The sequence below is a fragment of the Abramis brama genome, assembly GCF_963993115.1.
Source record: "Abramis brama genome assembly, chromosome: 19".
Lineage (NCBI taxonomy): Eukaryota > Metazoa > Chordata > Actinopteri > Cypriniformes > Leuciscidae > Abramis > Abramis brama.
Window position 1 is genome coordinate 2,276,841 of NC_139981.1, and position 7,766 is coordinate 2,284,606.

The following is a 7,766-nucleotide window of genomic DNA, read 5'->3' on the forward strand; positions in this document are numbered from 1 at the left end:
GTGTGTGAGTGGCAGGGGTTAGTTGAGTGTGTGTGTGAGTGGCAGGGGTTAGTTGAGTGTGTGTGAGTGGCAGGGGTTAGTTGAGTGTGTGTGAGTGGCAGGGGTTAGTTGAGTGTGTGTGAGTGAGTGGCAGGGGTTAGTTGATTGTGGTGTGTGAGTGGAAGGGGTTAGTTGAGTGTCTGAGTGAGTGGCAGGGGTTAATTGATTGTGTGTGAGTGGCAGGGGTTAGCTGATTTTGTGAGTGGCAGGGGTTAGCTGATTGTGTGAGTGGCAGGGGTTAGTTGAGTGAGTGTGTGTGGCAGGGGTTAGCTGATTGTGTGAGTGGCAGGGGTTAGTTGAGTGAGTGTGTGGCAGGGGTTAGCTGATTGTGTGTGTGTGTGTGAGAGAGAGTGAGTGGCAGGGGTTAGTTGAGTGTGTGAGTGAGTGGCAGGGGTTAATTGATTGTGTGTGTGTGTGTGAGTGGCAGGGATTAGTTGATTGTGTGTGTGTGAGTGGCAGGGGTTAGCTGAGTGAGTGTGTGTGAGTGGCAGGGGTTAGTTGATTGTGTGTGTGTGTGTGTGTGTGAGTGGCAGGGGTTAATTGATTGTGTGAGTGGAAGGGGTTAGTTGAGTGAGTGTGTGTGAGTGAGTGGCAGGGGTTAATTGATTGTGTGTGTGTGAGTGGCAGGGGTTAGTTGAGTGAGTGTGTGTGAGTGGCAGGGGTTAGTTGATTGTGTGTGTGTGAGTGGCAGGGGTTAGTTGATTGTGTGTGTGTGTGTGTGTGAGTGGCAGGGGTTAGTTGATTGTGTGTGTGTGAGTGGCAGGGGTTAGCTGATTGTGTGAGTGGAAGGGGTTAGTTGAGTGAGTGTGTGTGAGTGAGTGGCAGGGGTTAATTGATTGTGTGTGTGTGAGTGGCAGGGGTTAGCTGAGTGAGTGTGTGTGAGTGGCAGGGGTTAGTTGATTGTGTGTGTGTGTGTGTGAGTGGCAGGGGTTAGCTGATTGTGTGAGTGGAAGGGGTTAGTTGAGTGAGTGTGTGTGAGTGAGTGGCAGGGGTTAATTGATTGTGTGTGTGTGTGAGTGGCAGGGGTTAGTTGAGTGAGTGTGTGTGAGTGGCAGGGGTTAGTTGATTGTGTGTGTGTGTGAGTGGCAGGGGTTAGTTGATTGTGTGTGTGTGTGTGAGTGGCAGGGGTTAGTTGATTGTGTGTGTGTGAGTGGCAGGGGTTAGCTGATTGTGTGAGTGGAAGGGGTTAGTTGAGTGAGTGTGTGTGAGTGAGTGGCAGGGGTTAATTGATTGTGTGTGTGTGAGTGGCAGGGGTTAGTTGAGTGAGTGTGTGAGTGGCAGGGGTTAGTTGATTGTGTGTGTGTGTGAGTGGCAGGGGTTAGTTGATTGTGTGTGTGAGTGGCAGGGGTTAGTTGAGTGAGTGTGTGTGAGTGGCAGGGGTTAGTTGATTGTGTGTGTGTGTGTGTGTGTGTGTGTGTGTGTGTGTGTGTGTGTGTGTGAGTGGCAGGGGTTAGTTGAGTAAGTGTGTGTGAGTGGCAGGGGTTAGTTGATTGTGTGTGTGTGTGTGAGTGGCAGGGGTTAGTTGATTGTGTGAGTGGAAGGGGTTAGTTGAGTGTGTGTGAGTGGCAGGGGTTAGTTGATTGTGTGAGTGGAAGGGGTTAGTTGATTGTGTGTGTGTGTGTGTGTGTGTGTGTGTGAGAGTGGCAGGGGTTAGTTGTGTGTGTGAGTGGCAGGGGTTAGTTGATTGTGTGTGTGTGTGTGTGTGAGAGTGGCAGGGGTTAGTTGTGTGTGTGAGTGGCAGGGGTTAGTTGATTGTGTGTGTGTGTGTGTGTGTGAGAGTGGCAGGGGTTAGTTGTGTGTGTGAGTGGCAGGGGTTAGTTGATTGTGTGTGTGTGTGTGTGTGAGAGTGGCAGGGGTTAGTTGTGTGTGTGAGTGGCAGGGGTTAGTTGAGTGTGTGTGTTTGTGTGTGAGTGGCAGGGGTTAGTTGAGTGTGTGTGAGTGGCAGGGGTTAGTTGAGTGTGTGTGAGTGGAAGGGGTTAGTTGAGTGAGTGTGTGTGAGTGGCAGGGGTTAGTTGAGTGTGTGTGTTTGTGTGTGAGTGGCAGGGGTTAGTTGAGTGTGTGTGAGTGGCAGGGGTTAGTTGAGTGTGTGTGAGTGGAAGGGGTTAGTTGAGTGAGTGTGTGTGAGTGGCAGGGGTTAGTTGAGTGTGTGTGTGTGAGAGTGGCAGGGGTTAGTTGAGTGAGTGTGTGTGTGAGTGGCAGGGGTTAGTTGAGTGTGTGTGTGAGTGGCAGGGGTTAGTTGAGTGAGTGTGTGTGAGTGGCAGGGGTTAGTTGAGTGAGTGTGTGTGAGTGGCAGGGGTTAGTTGAGTGTGTGTGTGTGTGTGAGTGGCAGGGGTTAGTTGAGTGAGTGTGTGTGAGTGGCAGGGGTTAGTTGAGTGAGTGTGTGTGAGTGGCAGGGGTTAGTTGAGTGAGTGTGTGTGTGAGTGGCAGGGGTTAGTTGAGTGTGTGTGAGAGTGGCAGGGGTTAGTTGTGTGTGTGTGTTTGTGTGTGAGTGGCAGGGGTTAGTTGAGTGTGTGTGAGTGGCAGGGGTTAGTTGAGTGTGTGTGAGTGGAAGGGGTTAGTTGAGTGAGTGTGTGTGAGTGGCAGGGGTTAGTTGAGTGTGTGTGTGTGAGAGTGGCAGGGGTTAGTTGAGTGAGTGTGTGTGTGAGTGGCAGGGGTTAGTTGAGTGTGTGTGTGAGTGGCAGGGGTTAGTTGAGTGAGTGTGTGTGAGTGGCAGGGGTTAGTTGAGTGTGTGAGAGTGGCAGGGGTTAGTTGTGTGTGTGTGTTTGTGTGTGAGTGGCAGGGGTTAGTTGAGTGTGTGTGTGTGTGAGTGGAAGGGGTTAGTTGAGTGAGTGTGTGTGAGTGGCAGGGGTTAGTTGAGTGAGTGTGTGTGTGAGTGGCAGGGGTTAGTTGAGTGTGTGTGTGTGAGAGTGGCAGGGGTTAGTTGAGTGAGTGTGTGTGTGAGTGGCAGGGGTTAGTTGTCACAGTGAGGTTGACATGGAGTTAGGCTAGGGAATGACCGTTTGAATCAAACGCTGAACAGAGTCTTCTGGCAACGAGAGAACGAGACAGAGCTCGTAATAAAACAAGAATCAACATCAGCTTGGCTTTTCAGAGATGAAGAACTGAGGGACTTGAAATGTAAAAGCGAGATGGTGTTTTTATTACTCAACGGGTTAGTAAGGTGTTTTATTGAACAGATAAACTGTCATGCGTATCTATAACAGAGTTCACTGTAAAGCATTATCTTTGTGAAGAGTCATATTCATATTCGAAGCACAACCGAAATATTCTTCAGCAAAATGAATGCAGTTTTGTTTTTTAACATTGGTCAACAACACCTATGTTTGTCACGGTATACTATAATACTACTCTTACAAAGTCTGCATTATAACCTATATTATGTGCATAGTTTACAATTTTTATGTATGAATACCCATAAGTACTATACATTATCCAAAATATGTGGTATGAAACAGCATTCATTATCCCACAATGCAATGCACTACACTCCTATTTAAGTTTGAGACGAATTAACCGAAGTAATATAAGCAAATAATTTTCTTGATTCACTATTTGACTGTTGTTTTACCAGGTGTTTGACTTTCTTAAATCAGTTTGGATTAAAAGTGCTGTGAAAAAAAAAGCATTATAGCAATTAAAAGGTAAATGTGTAAATGCACAATTGCAAAGATGAGATTTTAACTTTTAAATGCATGCAGTTGCTTTAAAAATGATACAATAGAGATGTGGCAGAATAATCTGCATTCTCTCTCACTGTAAACTATTATCTTAAACTGGATGAAACGACTTGTGTGGTTTAGTCTAAGCACAGATGGTTGGACATGACAATTCCCTGCTGAAATACTGAACATAAATCTGACACAGCGTCTGTGATGAGAAGCTGAGCGCCGGTGGAAGTTATGATGGGCTGGAGTTTGAGTTTTCTCTCTGCCTGTGAGCTGATCTATGTGTTTTGGGTTTGAACCCGTCATTATAACCTGGAATCTGGCACTTGCGGATCACTGAACTGTTCGCTGGAAGAAACAGTAGAAGGGAAATAAATCCAGCTTCTGTCCTTTCCGTCCAACTCCGCTCAGATTTTCCAGGAATAACGTGGTTGTCGGGTTTATAAATGGAGACTGCCAGTGGCTTCGGCTCAGCTGGAAGAAGACTCACTATTCAGAGAGCATTTATCACACTCATTCAGTGTCAAACCTAAAGTCATTGGTAATGTCACCACACTGACACCTAATTTTACTCTACAAGCCTCAAATGTTTCGCAGATGAACACGTCAAGGTAATGTTGGGAGGTTTGAACATGATAAATATTAATTTCTCATGTAGTTATGCAATTACATTCACAACTAATTTTATTGCCATAAAAAAAAAAATTTTGGTCCAATATTTATATACTATTACAGCCTTTATTAATATTTTGAATTCGCTTTTTTTGAGTTTTGGTTTGATTTTTGGACCTACATTCTTTAAAAATAATAATCTTTTTCCACTATAAAAAAGCTTTTGTGCATTGGTTTCCATGAATGTTAAAGGTTCTTCATGGAACCATCAATCCAATAAAGAATAGATGGAAACCCGTGACGTTATACTCAGAGTGGTTCGTGACTTTATACGTTTCAATGGCAGCAGTCAGGTGGTACAGATCAGAGCTCTTACAGTTGTTTATGTTCATTATTATTGTAATATTATGTGCTTTGAGACATGAGGTAGTTTAACGCAGTCTCTCCTGCTGCACGCGTTCATGTATTTTGAAGGAGGCATGGCTTTCAAGACTCTCAGGGGAGGGTGGGATCTTATGCTTTCAAAGCTAACTCGCTAATGCTAGCCTCTACGAAAATTGCCTATTCTACCTTAAGCGCTCTGAGCTAGACTACAGCAATACAAGGAACCAAGCAAGGAGATAAGTGCATGTGGGAACGACTGAAATCTCCAAACATGCAGAAAGACGGTGAGGCCGAGTCAAGGGAATGGATATTCAGACTGATGCAATCTTTCTTAAACTTAAATCTGTACTGTATTATCACTGTGGTTGTTCGCTAGCATAATTGGCTTACGAAGAATGAAGTTTGACAGTGTAATCGAACGACTCATTGGCTCTGTCCCAAATGCTGCCCTTGAGTGATGTAATGCAAGCATAAGCCACAAGTGATATTTGTAAGTGGACAGTCTACATAGGCTATTTACCGAACACTGAGCGTGCTTTTTAAAACCACAAAGTAGTCTCTGAAAAACTTTTTTTACTGTTTTTTTTTTTTCTGTTACATTTTAGTCATCATAAATTAGGTAGGTCTATCATTAGAATTTAGAAAGCATGAACCTCAAAACTATTTTGAAATTGTTCTTTGCCATATCATGAAATTGGCGCTGACGGTGTTTAACATCGCTAAATTAAAAGGTTTCGGTGTTCTATGCCATTCTTATTATTACTACTTTTTTTTATTAACTTATTTTAGTTTGAGTGACGCGTTTTTAAAACCTAGTGCATCTAGCTCGTGCTAACTTGGAAAAACAACGGAAAAGCAGCAGTGAAACCGGAACGCAAAAAGACGTTCCACGTGAACGCGGTTACCGGAAAGGCGCGAGCCGCATTGTGTAAAACGCGGAAGTAGTTGCGCAAATAGTAACTAAACTAATGAATCTGCACATGGTAGGATTTGATCAGCAGATGTAATATTATCAAGCAACAAAGTCGTCTTTACCCGGATGACACAATAAGCGCGTATAGAGGATTACTGGATTTGCCGAAGTTTACCAGGTTAGTGGCATCAGATCTTTGAAAGTGTTTTAAAGCCTGTAGTAACAAACGAACTAGAAATACACATTCAGAACTGTATACTTTTAATTTGTTTTGAGTAGGCTAATGCATGTAAAATATTGCATAGTTTAAATAATTTTTTTAAATTTTATTTTCTAGAATAACATCAGACATGGCAGAAAAAGAAAAAACATTCTTTAAACTATGCAATATTTTACATGCATTAGCCTACTCAAAACAAATATGCAATAGGCTTATGCAAAAATATGCAAAACCAAATTTTTCTGTCAACTCAATTTTAATAGGCTAATACCTGGAGTTTTGTGTTAGATAACCTACAAAAGCAAAACTCAAAACTCCAGGTATTAGCCTATTAAAATTGAGTTGACTGAAATTAGGTTTTGCATATTTCTGCATAATTTTACACCATCTTGTAAAAATTCCATAAAGTTAAATTAACTCTGTGTTTTTCCTTTTGGGGTTGTAATGATGTATAATAGTTTCTTTATTCTTTTGTTGTTTTGATCCCTTTCTGCTCCTTATTGTGTCATTTGCGCTGTATAGCCATGATAATTTTATTATTTATTAAAAAAAACGTAAAATATTTTTATTTAAAAGCCAATATAATTTATATATCTATCGCAAAATATGCATATTGTGCATAAAAATTATTTAAATAGTTTGAGTATAGGGAGTCGATTATGTCATTTGCAGTGCTTCATGGTAGTGGGCGGAGCTCTTTTGCCGCGCTTTGCTAGTCACGTTCTCTGATTGGTGGCTATTTCTTTGCAGAATTATGGGTAATGTTTGTTTTTTTCAACAGGAATTCTGAATCTGCTGCTGAACATGATCATTTAAAAAATAAGTTGAAATAATGCGGCTGCTGGCTTCAACAAAAGCACATTCCACCGATTAACAATCTCGTGTAGCTCACAGAAATCAATTGATGTTTGCCATGTTTTTGTTGGCGGTTTTCATGTGTGACTTTGTCTTTGAAATGTTGATGGTCTCTTTTGGTACTAAAAGTTTACTGTAACAAGATGTGATGATTTCATAGGGTGTTATACTCATTACAGAATAGCGTGAATCACACTGAGAACCATACAGGTGATCTACCGTATTTCAGGTCACTTTTCATTTGCATGCTCATTTCTTAGCCAGTGTAAAGCGTACCAGACTTTATATTATTCCTGAATACATGAGCCTATGATCTCAGTTGAACGCAGTCCAGCTCCGGAGAGCTTTAATGACCACAGGGGAGGAAAGGGTTTGGTCGTTTGGAAGCTTCCCTGCTGGAAGACAAATACAGGCCTAATTATTTTTATCCAAGTCTGCAGCTGGTTTCTTTCTTTCTTTCTTTTTTACTGTGTTTGGAAGGTGTAGTCTGGAGCTCGGAGCTGCCAAGAGACAGGAACTGGAAAATACTTCTCTAAGAGAGAAAATACAATATGAAAATGTAACCGGGGCCAAGAACCGTCGAATAAAAATATAATGACAGACGGTGTATTTTCCATGAACTCATGCACTCATAGCAAAACTGCTCCCCTCCCTTGCTTTTATAAGACGGGAAAAGTGTGTTAAGAGGGAAGCTGCTGATTTGATTTTGGACTTAAAGGGATAGTGCGTCCTAAATACAATTCTGTCTTAGTTACGAGTTAAAGTTGTGCATACATTTTAATGTGAACACTTTACAGATTTACTAAATATCTTGTTTTTTATCTGCCTGACATGAGGGTGTGTAAATTATGTCAAAGTTCGACAGGAAGAACAAGTAGATATCTTACAAAAAATACTTTTTTTGATTCACATAGTCATCGGTGTCATAACAAATGAATAAATAAATCAAGTATTTTTAGATTTTAGATGTAGTTTATAGATGTAAGAGGTTTTTTTGAGCTATCTACTAACTCCTTCAGTATTCGCCGTGTTCTGTGGCTTTTTGACCTGATGTGTAAATTATGACAATGTTTATTTT